Raw genomic sequence first — 15,817 nt, forward strand, 5'->3', positions numbered from 1 at the left:
GCTCGCTTGACATGTCAAAGCTCCGGGTAGAGCGCTTGCTTTAACATAACATACGTTGCACCGTCTTTTGCCCCCCCTTCCCTTCATCCCCTCCCTTTCCTGCTGCTCCAAATGAATGTGGCACCAAGACGTGCAGTAAGGCTGCCAGAGCGCTGCTGTGATGGGGGGAGGGACAATAGAGATGGCGTTTGAGGACCCACTGGACCAGCTCGTGGCGTGGAAGACCCGGCTTCTGACTCGTGAGCCTCTGCATTAGCGACGCCAGTCACAGGTGGTTTGGGTGACAACTGTCGATGATGCTTGGTTAGCGACTGAGTGGAGGGAAATGGAATGCTGTCATCTGGAGGAATGACACCACCTCCCATATCCCTGGAGCCACTCAGTCGCCGACAGGGCTGGCTCTTAGTAACCGGAGCATGATATAAACTAACACCTTGCTGGCCTGCTTTGGAACTGTCATTTCCCGTGTGATAGTGGGGAATGCAGGCATGGACTGCATCACCTGCCCAAGCTGAAGCAGAGCTTGTGCCTGTGATGTGCCATATTCCGCATGGGCTCGAACCACACTCTCTGGGACTCCACTGTCACTGCTGGAGACCACCAGCCTCATGTGGGCATTAATGGTATCGCGGCTCGCACCGACAATCTGCGACCCTACCTCTGTAATTGTCACATTCAGACTGTCAATGCTCGCGGGAATCCAACCCAAAACATCAAGGAGCTGATGACTGATTAGGATGCTCTCCCTGGACATTCGCACCATGTCCAGTTCTACATCCGCCTGTCTGTCAGCAGACCGACTTTGCCGACTTACCCTCCGGAGAGATGGCCTGCGGGATTCAACCCCAGCACTGCGTGACTGCACACCACTGGTCCCAGGAGCCTTGCAATCCTCAAACCCCAAGAAGGTCACGGCATCCCCAGAGGAGCTGAGTGCTGATGGTGGAGCAGGGGTCGTGGCATGCTGCTCCAGAGTCAGCTCAGCCGTATCCTCCTCTGCCTCCTCCTCCAGACGATGGCCTGATGTGGAGGGGTCCCTTGAGGGATGCGGCACCTCTGGCTAGTCATCTGGAAATAGAAGGCAACAGACAGGTGGTGAGCAGCAGGGGAGAGGGCAGGGTGACATGAGGAAAGTCGCATAGCACAGGCTCATTTGAAGGACCGCCGCTACTCCATTATATGTAGTTCAGAGACACTGCAGGACATTGCCCCAACCTATCCAGGGAGTGTGCAGGACATACCATCAGTATCTGTGTGGGTTTCAGCGCCCCCAGTGGCAGCTGCCTAACCTGTGACGCCAATTGTTATACATGTAAACTTGTATTTACTCCATACAGCCACCAGAGTGCTCATCCCCTGAAGTCCCTAGGAATCCCATAATTCCTTGGGAGCACAGGTATTTAAGGAAGCTTCACAGGTTGGAGAGGCGCTCTGGAGACCTGCAATAAAAGACTAAGGTCACACTTTACTTTGAGCTCACAGTGTTCAGTTTGACTCTTTCTCCATACACAACAACTGGCGATGAGATACAGATAGCGAACCCAAAGATGCAGAGAACAGTGAGCATCCTGGAGAAATTCTCGGAGGGAGATGATTGGGAAACTTTTGTGGAGCGACTCGACCAATATTTTGTGGCCAATGAGCTAGATGGGGAAGAGAGCACTGCCAAACGAAGGGCGATCCTCCTCTCCGTCTGTGGGGCACCAACGTATGGCCTCATAAAGAATCTGCTCATTCCAGTGAAACCCACGAAGAAATCGTATGATGATTTGTGCACACTGGTCTGAGAGCGTTTGAACCTGAAGGAAAGCATTCTGATGGCGAGGTATTGGTTCTACACCTACAAAAGGTCTGAAGGCCAGGAAGTGGCGAGTTATGTCGCTGAGCTAAGACATCTTGCAGGACATTGCGAATTTGAAGGACATTTGGAGCACATGCTCAGAGACTTTTTCGTACTTGGCATTGGCCACGAAACCATACTTCACAAATTTTTGACTGTAGAGACCCCAACCTTGAGTAAGGCCATAGTGATAGCCCAGGCGTTCATTGCCATCAGTGACAATACGAAGCAAATCTCTCAGCATACAAGTGCTGCTACAAGTACCGTGAACAAAGTGATGTTGTTTTCGAATCATAACGTACAGGGCAGGTCACACATACCCGTAGCTGCATGTCCGCAGATGACTCAGAGTCCACCATCAAGGGTGATGCTGCGGAGTTGATCATCATTTCCATTCACGCCGATTCAAAGAGTACGTTTGCAAGGGCTGTGGAACAATGGGGCACATCCAATGAGTGTGCAGGCGAGCTGCAAAGCCTGTTAAACCTGCAAACCACCATGTTGCAGAGGAGGACAGATCCATGGAGGATCACGATGAACCAGAGCCTCAGATAGAGGAGGCAGAGGTAAATGGGGTGCACACATTCACCACGAATTGTCCCCAGATAATGCTGAATGTTGAACTACATGGACTCCCGGTGTCAATGGAGCTGGACATGGGCACGAGCCAGTACATCATGGGCAAAAAGACTTTCGAAAGGTTGTGGTGCAACAAGGCCTCAAAGCCAGTCTTAACTCCAGTTCGCACGAAACTAAGAACTTACACTAAAGAACTGATTCATGTAATCGGCAGTGCTACCGTAAAGGTCTCCCACGATGGAGCGGTGCACAAGCTACCACTCTGGGTGGTACCGGGCGATGGTCCCATGCTGGTCGGCAGGAGCTGGCTGGGAAAGATACACTGGAACTGGAACAATGTCCGAGCGCTCTTGCCCGTTGACGACACTTCGTGTGCCCAGGTCTTAAACAAATTTCCTTCGCTGTTCGAACCAGGCATCAGGAAATTCCAAGGAGCAAAAGTGCAGATCCACCTAATTCCGGGGCACGACCCATCTATCACAAGGCGAGAGCAGTACCATACATGATGAGAGAAAGAGTAGAGATCGAGCTCGACCAGCTGCAAAGAAAGGGCATCATTTTCCCGATTGAGTTCAGCGAGTGGGCCAGTCCTATCGTCCCAGTCCTCAAGGGAGATGGCACCATCAGAATCTGTGGTGATTACAAAGTAACTCAATCGTTTCTCCCTGCAGGACCAATACCCACTACCAATGGCTGATGACCTCTTTGCAACGCTGGCGGGAGGAAAGACGTTCACGAAGCTGGATCTGACTTCAGCCGACATGAAGCAGGAACTGGAGGAATCATCGAAGGCCCTCACCTGCATCAACACGCACAAGTTCTTTTTGTTTATAACAGATGCCCGTTTGGAATCCGATCAGTGGCGGCTTTATTCCAGAGAAATATGGAAAGTTTATTGAAGTCGGTCCTGCACACCGTGGTCTTCCAGGACGACATCTTGATCACAGGTCGGAAAACAGTCGAGCACCTGCAGAACCTGGTGGAGGTTCCTAGTCGACTCAACCACATGGGGCTCAAGTTATAATGCTCAAAGTGTGTTTTCCTGGCGCCTGAAGTGGAGTTCCTGGGAAGGAAGATTGCAGCGGACGGCATCAGGTCCACCAACGCGAAGACGGAGGCAATCGAGAACGCACCGAGGCCACAGAATGTGACGGAGCTGCGGTCGTTTCTGGGACTCCTGAACTACTTTGGTAACTTCTTACTGGGTCTCAGCACACTGTTAGAACCATTACATGTCTTACTACAAAAAGAGGGCGAATGGTTTTGGGGCAAAAGCCAAGAAAATGCCTTTGTAAAAGCGAGAAAATTGTTATGCTCAAACAAACTGCTTGTGTTGTATGATCCATGTTAGCGTTTGGTACTAGCATGTGATGCGTCGTCATCTGGCGTCGGGTGTGTATTGCAACAAGCTAATGATTTCGGGAAACTGCAACCGGTTGCTTATGCATCCAGGAGTCTGTCTAAGGCTGAGAGATCCTACAGCATGATTGAAAAAGACACGTTAGCGTGTGTCTATGGGGTAAAGAAAATGCATCACTACCTGTTTGGGCTAAAATTCAAATTGGAAACTGATCTTAAGCCACTTATATCCCTGTTTTCCGAGAGTAAAGGGATAAATACCAACGCATCGGCCACATCCAGAGACGGGCGCTCACATTGTCCGCATACAACTATGCCATCTGCCACAGGCCAGGCACAGAAAACTGTGCCGATGCTCTCAATAGGCTGCCATTGCCCACCACGGGGGTGGAAATGGCGCAGCCCGCAAATCTAGCCAAGGTTATGGAAGCATTTGAGAGTGAGCAATCACCCATCACTGCCCGGTAGATCAAAACCTTGACAAACCAGGACCCCTTATTATCTCTAGTCAAAAGCTGTATACTTCACGGGAGCTGGTCCAGTGTCCCAGTGGAAATGCAGGAAGAGATAAAGCCATTCCAGCAGCACAAAGGTGAAATACCTATACAGGCAGACTGTCTTCTGTGGGGCAATCGAGTAGTGGTCCCCAAGAAGGGCAGAGACACTTTCATCAATGACCTCCACAGTACCCACCCAGGCATCTTAATGATGAAAGCAATAGCCAAATCCCACGTGTGGTGGCCCGGTATCGATGCGGACTTAGATTCCTGCATTCACAGATGTCATACATGCTCACAGTTAAGCAATGCACCGAGGGAGGCGCCACTAAGTTTATGGTCTTGGCCCTCCAAACCATGGCCTAGGGTACACGTCGACTATGCAGACCCGTTCTTGGGTAAAATGTTCCTTGTGGTTATAGACGCATACTCCAAGTGGATTGAATGTGAGATACTGTCGGCTCGCACGTCCGCTGCCACTACTGAAAGCCTGCGGGCCATGTTTGCCACTCACGGCTTACCCGATGTCCTGGTGAGCGACAATGGGCCATGTTTTATCAGTGCTGAGTTCAAAGAATTCATGACCCGTAACAGGATCAAAGATGTCACATCTGCCCCGTTTAAACCAGCGTCCAATGGTCAGGCAGAGAGAGCAGTGCAAACCATCAAGCAAGGCTTGAAGAGGGTAACTGAAGGCTCATTGCAGACTCGCCTATCCCGAGCCCTGCTTAGCTACTGCACGAGACCCCACTCACTCACTGGGATCCCATCTGCTGAACTGCTCATGAAAAGAGCACTTAAGACAAGGCTCTCGTTAGTTCATCCTGAGCTACATGAACAGGTAGAGAGCAGGCAGCTTTAACAAAGTGCATACCATGATAGCGCAAATGTGTCACGCGGGATTAAAATCAATGATCCTGTATTTGTTTTACATTATGGACAAGGTCCCAAGTGGCTTCCTGGCACTGTTGTGGTCAAAGATGGGAGCAGGGTGTTTCGGGTCAAACTTTCAAATGGACTCATTCACCGGAAACGCTTGGACCAAATCAAACTCAGATTCATGGACTATCCTGGGCAACCCACCTTGGACCCTACCTTTTTTGATCCCCCAACATACACACCAGTGGCAACCGGCACCACGGTTGACCACGAAGCAGAATTCATCATCCACAGCAGCCCAGCAGGTCCCAACATACCAGGCAGCCCAGCAAGGCCAGCTGCACAGCAGCCCAGTGAGGACCCAACAAATGATTCAACAATACCAGCCTTCACATCGAGACGATCACCAGGGCAAGAAGGGCCCCAGATCGACTCACATTGTAAATAGTTACACTATTGACCTTGTAGGGGAGTGTTGTTATATATGTAAACTTGTATTTACTCTGTACAGCCACCAGAGGGCTCATCCCCTAGAGTCCCAAGGGATCCCATAATCCCTTGGGAGCAGAGGTATTTAAGGAGGCTTCACAGGTTGGAGAGGCACTCTGGAGACCTGCAATAAAAGACTACGGTCACACTTTACTTTGAGCTCACAGTGTTCAGTCTGACTCTTTCTCCATACACAACACCAATCATGCCTGCCACTCTGTCCTCAATGTCCGTGAGTGGCAGGATCTGAGTCAGACCACTGCCTGCCCTGCTCGCGGCGATTATGCAACATCTTTGCCTGCAAAGATGAATGGGAATGGTTACAAGAGGGTCCATCTGCTCTTGTGGCACAGATAGCCACCAAAGCACTTATATCATACTGTGTGAATGTTATACAGTCCTTTGTTTAATGGCCTTGGAAGTTGCACGTGGTTCATCAGGAGGACATAGAAGTGGGGAGCAATCTTATGAGATCTCAGAAAGCAATCTTAATAATGTGTAAAGATCATTCATGGCAAATAGGGTGCCAAACTAAGCCTACCTATATGTCATGCATTTTAGGAGGCAACCTACAGAGTGTTGAGAGGCACCAACAGCATGAGAAGAAATAGTGTGTCAGATTTTTCCTTGAAGTAATGAAGGAGTGCATGAATTAAAATGGTACTCACTCTGACGACCCTGGTGAGATCGTTAAATTTATTTCGGGACTTTGTGCCAGTCCTGACCACAGTGTCTGAGGCAGAGACCTCCTCGGCTATGTCTCACCAAATTCTCTTGAATATGGTGGGCAGTGGTCGAGATCCACCCTGAAGATGCGACTCCTGCCATCTCCGTTCTACAGCCCCCACTAAAACTTCATTAGCTTTGTGGCTGAAGCGTCTGGCACTGTCTTCCATCGTCTTCCTCCATCATCAAATTCAAAATCTGAAATGGCTGATTCAGCCCCAGTTGTACTGCGCATGTGTTTGCAGGAAGTGGTCAAGCCCTGCATTAGCATTTGCGACAGGAAACCAGAAGGTGGAAGCGCGGGGGGAGAAAAGCGCATGCGCAAAATGGCAGATTGCGTCAACGCCGGAACTTTCGGCTCTGGCGCACAAAATCTGTGGTGCAATGCTGGAGTTAATGCTAACGCTCTTCGAGAACTTTCATTCGGCGCAAGTTCCTCGCTCTGGTGCTAACGTTATCCCGGCGTTAAATTTTTCGCTCCGCCACGAATTGTGCCTGGGAACGGTCGAAAATGCAAAAAAATGAAAATCCAGCCCAATGACTGTTAAAGCTACTAATCTTTACTCTATCCCGATCCACCTGACCCTAACCTTAGAAGTACTCCCTGCTGTGTCAATGGCATTTCTATTTCATACTCAACCCATTTTAAAGGCAAACCTTAGTAAGGATGACATCTTAGTGGAAATGAAGGCTAAATTTTGCTTTGTACACGCAAAGCCACTAAGATCTGGGCTGACACTGCCTAAAATCCTTTCAATTATGACCCTTCCAGATAGCAGAGGGAGAAATAATTTTTATTCCATCAGTCTGGGCAGATTTAGAACTGAAGTCCCAGAGGTGAAAACGCGGTGTTGGAACCAGTTTCTGCCCAGTCCCTTTCACTTCGGGCCCTTAGGTTATTCTATAGTCGATCAAATCTGTATTATCTTTCACTTAATAGAACAGTAAGAGCATTCTCATTTCATTGGGTTTTGTCTGTCACATGATGTGACATACTAGGAACTTTAATCAGAATTGGTGTTGTAGCTTCTTATCCTGTATATGATTCCAACTGTCTCTTACATCTCTGACGGATCTCACAGCATGGTAATTCCCATCAACTGTAACTGACAGAAGAATATCAAATACTATATAAAATAATAACTGGTCTGGAGTGAGTTATGGGCAGTAGTTAAATGCCATGGTCTTAATGACTTTTATCAACAGTGTGACATTTGGTCTTGAGCAATATAACGTCATCTACACCCCACAATTGTGTTACTGACTTTTAACAATTGCTGTGCAATATATTTCAAGCCAATTGCTATCTATGGTAATATATTTTGAGACAGTATATTGCTGGCATCAAAATAAATTGTGCAGCATTAAGAAGAGAGTTCAGATATATTTTGTGCATTTAAAAAAAAAATTGATATGGAAGCAATTTAGATTTTCAAGAAAACATCATCTAGCATCACAGAATCTAGAAATGTAACAAGGTTTTCACATTATGGACTTCCTCCAGGGACAAAGTGGGAATGAAAGCAAGACAAGTCTTGATTTTGTCTTGCTTTCCTTCCCACTTGGGAAATTTCTGCTTTCTGTGATGGTGTGTGCTGTTCATTTTTAAATCTACCTTTATTATCAACACCTAGTGCTTTCTTTTTGTTAACCATTTAGGAACTTCAGCATCATCGTTTCCAAATATTACGCAGTACAACTATTTTCTTCTTCAGACTATTATAAACTACCTCAAATATTTGGATTTAATTCCAATTGTAGATTTGTTCCACACATTTCAAGATTAAATCTTGCCAATCTGTAGCATTTAACACCAATCCAGACGTCGTATTTGACCCTGAAATGAGCTTCCGGCCACATATCCGCGGTATAACTAAAACCGCCTATTTCCATCTCCGTAACATTGCCTGACTCCGTCCCTGCCTCAACTCATTTGCTGTTGAAACCCTCATCCATGCCTTTGTTACCTCTAGATTTGACTACTCCAATGCACTCCTGGCTGGCCTCCCACATTCTACCCTACCTAAACTTGAGGTCATCCAAAACATCCTTATTTTCAAATCCCTCCATGGCCTCGCCCTTCCCTAACTCTGTAATCTCTTTCAGCCTCCCAACCCCACAAGATGTCTGCGCTCCTCAAATTCTGCCCTCTTCAGCATCCCTGATTATAACTGCTCAACCATCGGTGGCTGTGCTTTCAGCACTTTGGGCCCGAAGCTCTCGAACTCCCTCCCTAAACCTCTCCGCCTCTCTACCTCTCTTTCCTCCTTTAAGACACTCCTTAAAACATACCTCTTTGACCAAGCTTTTGATCATCTGCCATAATTTCTTCTTATGTGGCTCTATGGCAAATCTATTTGTTTTGTCCTATAACACTGCTCTGAAGCCCTTTCGGATGTTTTACAACGTTAAAGGCGCGATATAAATAAAAGTTGTTGTTTAGATAGTAAGGCATAGGTTAGAATAAATTAAAGGCATTGTGCATTTACAGAGAATCTCAACCAAAAAACATGAAGGAAATGAGTGAGAATATATATAAGGCTGGATGGATCTTGACTTGATAATGACTCATATGGGCTTGAGTATTGAGACCTTGTTGAAAATTTATCAACAATTTAGAAGTGGTAGGCAATGTTGTAGAATTCTGTACGGAGATGAAATTAGTGAATGAGGGCTCTTTATGTGAATTTTCACAGTGTCTCTTAAGTTATATATTTGCAGTTAAATGTGTATTAGATGAATGACAAATTACCTACTTAGATTGCAATTGGCTTTATAATGAGAAGTTGAAAGTAATACATACACAATAAGATTCTGTTCTTTGTCCTCTGCTTTTCACTATATGGAAGAACGAAACATGAGGCTAATTTTCCTGATCTTTGACCCCAGAAACCGCCCATTACTTGCCATCCTATTCAACCCTGAACACAACTGCCTCCTTCACATCTGCTCTGCCACAAAACCACAATCATTTACCTCTCAGCATTGTTTGTTTCCATCTCACCCTCTCCCAGAGATGTCTGACCATGACTGCGTTACCTTGCGGCTCAATATCATTAATATTCTCCTAGACATCTCTACCCCCCCACAAGTGATAAAACATCCAAAGATTTGCAGCTCACATCCTCATCTGCATGAAGTTTCACAGTCACATCACTCCCATCTTTACCATACTCCATTGGTTTTCAATGCCATAGTATATTGACCAGTGCCACGTGCTAATGAGTATAAGAATAGAAGGATGAAAACGTGGCTGGAAAGTTGGTGGAGGAGGGAGGGCTTTAAATTCTTGAGGCATTGGAACTGTTTCTGGGAGAGATGGGACGTGTACAAGCCAGACGGGTTGCACCTCAACAGCGCCGGGACCAATATCCTCGCGGGGAGTTTTGCGAGGGCTGTTGGGGTGAGTTTAACCTAGCTTGGCAGGGGGATGGGAACCTGAGAACGAATTCAAAAGGGAAGGAAGTAAAGCAGAAATTTGATAGCAAGAATCTAGAAAGCAAATCTGTAAGACAGAGGAAACAGGGCTTAGTATGCAGTAGGCAAAGAGGTCTTCCTGTGCTAAATGGTATATATTTTAATGCAAGGAGTATAGCGAATAAGGCGGATGAGCTAAGAGCACAGGTAGACACTTGGGAGTATGACATTATAGCCATTACAGAAACATGGCTGAAAGAGGGCAGGTTTGGCAGATCAATATTCCTGGCTACAGGATTTTTAGACAAGATAGAGAAGGATGTAAAAAGGGTGGAGGTGGGGGGTTGTGGTACTGATTAAAGAAACTATTACAGCGGTGAGGAGGGATGATATGTTAGAGGGATCATCAAATGAGGCCATATGGGTCGAATTGAAAAATAAAAAAGGGGCGATCACACTGCTGGGCATGTATTATAGACCCCAAACAGTGGGAGGGAGATAGAGGAGCAAGTATGTAGGCAAATTGCTCTTAAGTCTAAAAACCATAGGGTAGTAATAGTAGGGGATTTTAACTATCCAAATATTGATTGGCACAAATTTGGTGTGAAGGGTATAGAGGATGCGGAATTCTTGAAATGCATTCAAGAGAACTTTTTTAGTCAATATGTAGCAAGCCCAACACGAGCGGGGGCGGTTTTGGATTTAGTTTTGGGGAATGAAGCTGGGCAGGTTGAAGGGGTATTAGTGGGAGAGCACTTGGGTGCCAGTGACCATAATTCATTCAGATTCAAGTTGGTTATGGATAAGGACAAGAATAGGCCTGGAATAAAAGTTCAGAATTGGGGAAAAGCTAACTTTGCTAAGTTAAGGAGTGATTTGGCCATAGTGGCTACATGTGGGTAAATCAGTGTCGGAACAGTGGGAGGCATTCAAGGAGGAGATCTGGAAGGCTCAGGCCAAACATGTGCCCTTAAAGAAAAAGGCTGGGAAAAATAATTTTAGAGCCCCCTGGATGTCGAGGGACATGGGCCCAAGTTTCCCCAGGAATTGCTGGTTTTATTTGAGCAAATAGATTTTTTTGGAGTAACTTAAAAATCGCAATTCTCCCCATTTAAGTTGCTCCAGTGTAAGTGAGTTAGTTAGGTTTTTTTTTTAGTTCAGTTTTTTTTTCAAAGGGGGCGCTACCAGCCACTTACGCCTGTTTTGGCCATTTAAGCAATTTTAGCCAGCTAAAACTTACTCCAAACTAAGTTAGGCCAGAGTAAGTGTCCACTTTTGTACGTTCTGAAAAACCCTGCGGTGAATTAAGAGATCAGTGCAGGTAGCCTCCAAATGACAGTGTTATGATAGGAATGCTAGTTTAAAAAAAAATCCCAAGCAGCGAGACTGGACAGGGTGTAGGTGCTATCAGCCTGATTAAACTGAGTATATTTTTAGTAAAGATAGCTAGATATTAAAGTACTGGAAAATCTTTGAAGATTCTTTTCTCCCCCCAACCCCCCTTCGGATCAAAACTTTCCCCCACCCCCGCCGGATCAAGAATCTTCCCCTCTGCCCCCCGCCATCAAAACTCTTCCCCTTCCTACCCCCCGCCCCCCCCACAAAACTCTTCCCCTTCCCCCCCGATCAAAACTCATCCTCTCACCAACCTGTCTCTTGTAGCCCTCAGCGCGGGAAGGCAGCGGCCAGCCTGTGTGGCAGGCCACTCGGCCCGGGATAGGGGCAGTGAGCGTCGGCCCCTCCCATACAGCCTGCATCACACACTCAGATTCTAGGGGCGAAGAGCTACTGCGCATGCGTGCACACTCTAGCACGCATGTGTAGAGGTTCTGGCACTGTTTTCAGTGCTGGAACTTGGCTCCGCCCCCGAATCCAAGTGCCACGCTACACCACCCTGGAGGAGAGGCTGGGGAGCAGCCAAACTCATCCCAAAGATTTTTGGCGCCCTTGGAGTTCTACAAAAGCGGCACATTTCTGGTGAGTGAGCCAGAAATCTGTACTGGCCAAATTTTGGCTCTTACAGGGGAGGATTAAGAAAAAAAGGGACGCTTATGTCATATACCAATGGCTAAATACTTTAGAATCTTTAGAGGAATATAGAAAGTTAAGAGGCAAATTTTAAAAGGATATTAGGAATGCTAAGAGAGAACACGAGAAATTCTTGGCCAGTAAAATTAAGGAAAACCCTAAGATATTCTATAAATATATTAAGAGTAAGAGGGTAACTAAAGAAAGGGTAGGACCTATTAGAGACCATGAGGGTAATCTTTATGTGGAGGCGGAACTTGTTGGTAGGGTTCTTAACGAATACTTTGCATCTGTTTTCACAAAGAAAAGGGGTAATGCAGATACTGCTATCAAGGAGGAGTGTGATATTCTGGATGAAATAAATATAGTGAGAGAGGAAGTATAAAGGGGCTTAGCAGCTTTGAAAGTAGTTAAGTCCCCAGGCCCGGATGAAATGCATCCCAGACTGTTGAGCGAAGTAAAGGAGAAAATAGCACAGGCCCTGACTATTATTTTCCAGTTCTCTTTTGATTTGGGCATGGTGCTGGAGGATTGGAGGACTGTAAATGTAGCACCCTTGTTTAAGAAGGGAGAAAGGGATAGGCTGAGTAATTACAGGCCTGTCAGCCTAACCTCAGTGGTGGGAAAATTATTGGAAAAAGTCCTGAAAGACAAGATAAATCTGCATTTGAAAAGGCAAGGATTAATTAGGGACAGTCAGCACAGATTTGTTAAGGGAAGATCGTGTCTGACTAACCTGATTGAATTTTTTGAGGAGGTAACTAAGAGGGTCGATGAGGGTAGTGCATACGATGTAGCATATATGGACTTTAGCAAGGCTTTTGATAAAGTCCCACATGGTAGACTAGTCATGAAGTTTAAAGCCCATGGGTTACAGGGCAAAGTGGCAAGTTGAATCCAAAATTGGCTTGGAGGTAGGAAGCAAAGGGTAATGATTGATGGATGTTTTTGTGACTGGAAGGATGTTTCCAGTGGGGTTCCATAGGGCTCAGTACTGGGTCCCTTGCTTTTTGTGGTATATATCAACGATTTAGATTTGAATATAGGGAGTATGATTAAGAAGTTTGCAGATGACACTAAAATTGGCTGTGTGGTTGATAATGAAGGGGAAAGTCATGGGCTGCAGGAGATATCAAACTACTGGTCAGGTGGGCAGAGCAGTGGCAAATGGAATTTAATTCAGAGAAGTGTGAGGTGATGCACTTTGGGAGGGCTAATAAGGAAAGGGTATACACATTAAGCAGTAGGCCACTTAATAGTGTAGATGAACAAAGGGACCTTGGAGTGCTTGTCCACAGATCCCTGAAAGTAGCAGGCCAGGTGGATAATGTGGTTAAGAAGGCATACGGAATGCTTGTCTTTATCGTCCGAGGCATAGAATATAAGAGCAGGGAGGTTATGCTTAAATTGTATAATACTTTGGTTAGGCCACAGCTGGAGTACTGCGTGCAATTCTGGTCACCGTATTTTAGGAAGGACGTGATTGCACTAAAGAAGGTGCAAAGGAGATTTATTAGAATGCTGCCTGGAATGGAGAATCTTAGTTATGAGGACAGATTGGATAGGCTGGGTTTGTTCTCATTGGAACAGAGGAGGTTGAGAGGAGACCTCATCGAGGTGTACAAAATATTGAGGGGCCTGGACATAGTGAATAGTAAGGGTCTATTTCCATTGGTGGAGGGGTCTATTACGAGGGGGCATAGTTTTAAGGTGGTTGGTGGAAGGTTTAGAGGGGATTTGAGGGGGGCTTCTTTACGCAGAGGGTTGTGGGGATCTGGAACTCGCTGCCTGGAAGAGTGGTGGATGCAAAAACCCTCACCACTTTTAAGAGATGGTTCGATGGGCACTTAAAGTGTAGTAACCTGCAGGGTTATGGACCTAGAGCTGGTAATTGGGATGAGACTGGATGACCTTTTGTTGGACGGCGCAGATATATAATGGTTAGTACTGCTGGGAATAGAATACGGTCAGGGTGATCTCCTGGACTAATGTCAATCGCCTGGATGGGGCGGAGAGAAATTTTCCCAGATTTTTTCTCCCAAAATTGGCCTGGGTTTTTATCTGGTTTTTGTCTCTCCCAGGAGATCACATGGCTCCGATTGGGGTGGAGTGTAGAATGGTTCAGTATAAGGGGTATCGCAGTTGTATGAGGCGGACTGGTTGGGCTGCGTGCTCTTTGCCTTTCCATCATTGTTCATTGGTTTATATGTAACCTTTGGGGCTGCTGACCAAGGGCCGTGCGGATCTTTTACGGCCAGCGTGGACATGATAGGCCGAAATGGCCTCCTTCTGCGCTGTAAATTTCTATGTTTCTATGTTTCTATGACCTACAGGTTGTTGCCCTTACTTTCAAATCCTTTCACGGCCATGCTCTAATCTACGTACCTGATCTCCAAACCTTGTCACCATTGAGCAGAAACTCAACTGGACCATCCACATAAATGCTGTGGCTACTAGAGCAGGTCAGAGACTGGGTATTCTGTGGTGAGTGGCTCACATGCTGACTGACAACATCTCTCCACCACCTACAAGGCACAAGACAGGAGTGTGATGGAACACTCTCCACTTGCCTGGATGGGTGCAGCTCCAACGACACTCAAGAAGCTAGACACTATCCAGGGCAAAGCAGTTGCTTGATCGACACCCCATCCACCACCTTAAACATCCACTCCCTTCACCACCAGTGCACCGTGGCCGCAGTGTGTACTATGTACAGGATACACTGCAGCAACTCGCCAAGGCTTCTTCGACAGCACCTCTCAATCCCACCACCTCTACCACCTAAAACACCATCATCTCCAAGTTCCCCTCCAAATCTCATACAATCCTGATATTGCCTGTCTTTCAATGTCACTGGGTCAAAATCTTCTAAGTCATTACCTCACTGCACTGTGGGACAACCTGCACAAACGGACTGTAGGGGGTCAAGAAAAATGCTCGCCACTACTTTCTCAAGGGCAACTAGGGATAAGCAATAAATACTGATCTTGCCTGCAATGCTGCTATCCAAAGAATGAATTAAAAAAAGGACGCTGGCAGATAAGTGCTAGTGGACTGTAATCCTAAGGGCACGCTCCTGCATACATTCTGTCCTGTCCCACCCTCTGACCCTTCTAAGCAGAGCTGTCGGAGGCTACTAAAGTTATGACAGGCCTAACCACTCACTCTAGACCCAACCCTATGCATATTCAGCTCATTACTGGAAAGTCAAGATCCCCTGACCATTTGCAGGTTCACACCAATCTCACTTTTGCCAGTAAGAATATGCACCCCCCTGCTGTGTTGCAATCCAATATCCCTAAAACAAAGATGCAGTTTAAGTGCATGAGACATTTTGTCAGTAATGTAGCTGCTCTGAATGGAACAGGAGAAACAGCAGGATATAAAGGATTCCTTTCCCTTGGATCAGCCTCCCATCCATTCCAAGTCCACTCAACTGAACCAGCCCCACAGCAACCTGCTGAGGAGACCATCCCCAGTATCCTGCACAACACCGTTGTTGTTATGTTTAGAATAACTCCACAAGACTGAGTACTGTAAGCTTAAATTGATGTGACCTTAGTCTCTTTTATAAAACTCCAGAGCGCAAAGCAGCATGGCAGACAATCTTTTATACTCACTTGCATGAGGGGTGCAGGTGACCCTTGGGCCTCCAACAGGTGCGCCCTCTGGTGGCAAGTCTTACACAGTTACAATGTGTACATACATAACATCACTCCCCCCGCAAAGTCGCTGATACAAGTTATTTACAAGTTGAGGTGGTCCGAGGCCCTTCGCTCCCTGGTTGAACGCATGAGCTTGGGTGAGTTGGTTGGGCCATTGCTGCACTACAGCATGGCTGATCTGACCAGACTATTGGGCATGGTGGGTTCATCCTCTTGATTGACTGCGAGGTCGATTGCTGGTTGGGTGTGTGTTGGTGGATTGATGATGGTGATGTCATAGAAACATAGAAACATAGAAATTAGGTGCAGGAGCAGGCCATTTGGCCCTTCGAGCCTGC

This window comes from Pristiophorus japonicus, chromosome 6 (genome assembly GCF_044704955.1).
Source record: "Pristiophorus japonicus isolate sPriJap1 chromosome 6, sPriJap1.hap1, whole genome shotgun sequence".
NCBI classification, from domain to species: domain Eukaryota; kingdom Metazoa; phylum Chordata; class Chondrichthyes; family Pristiophoridae; genus Pristiophorus; species Pristiophorus japonicus.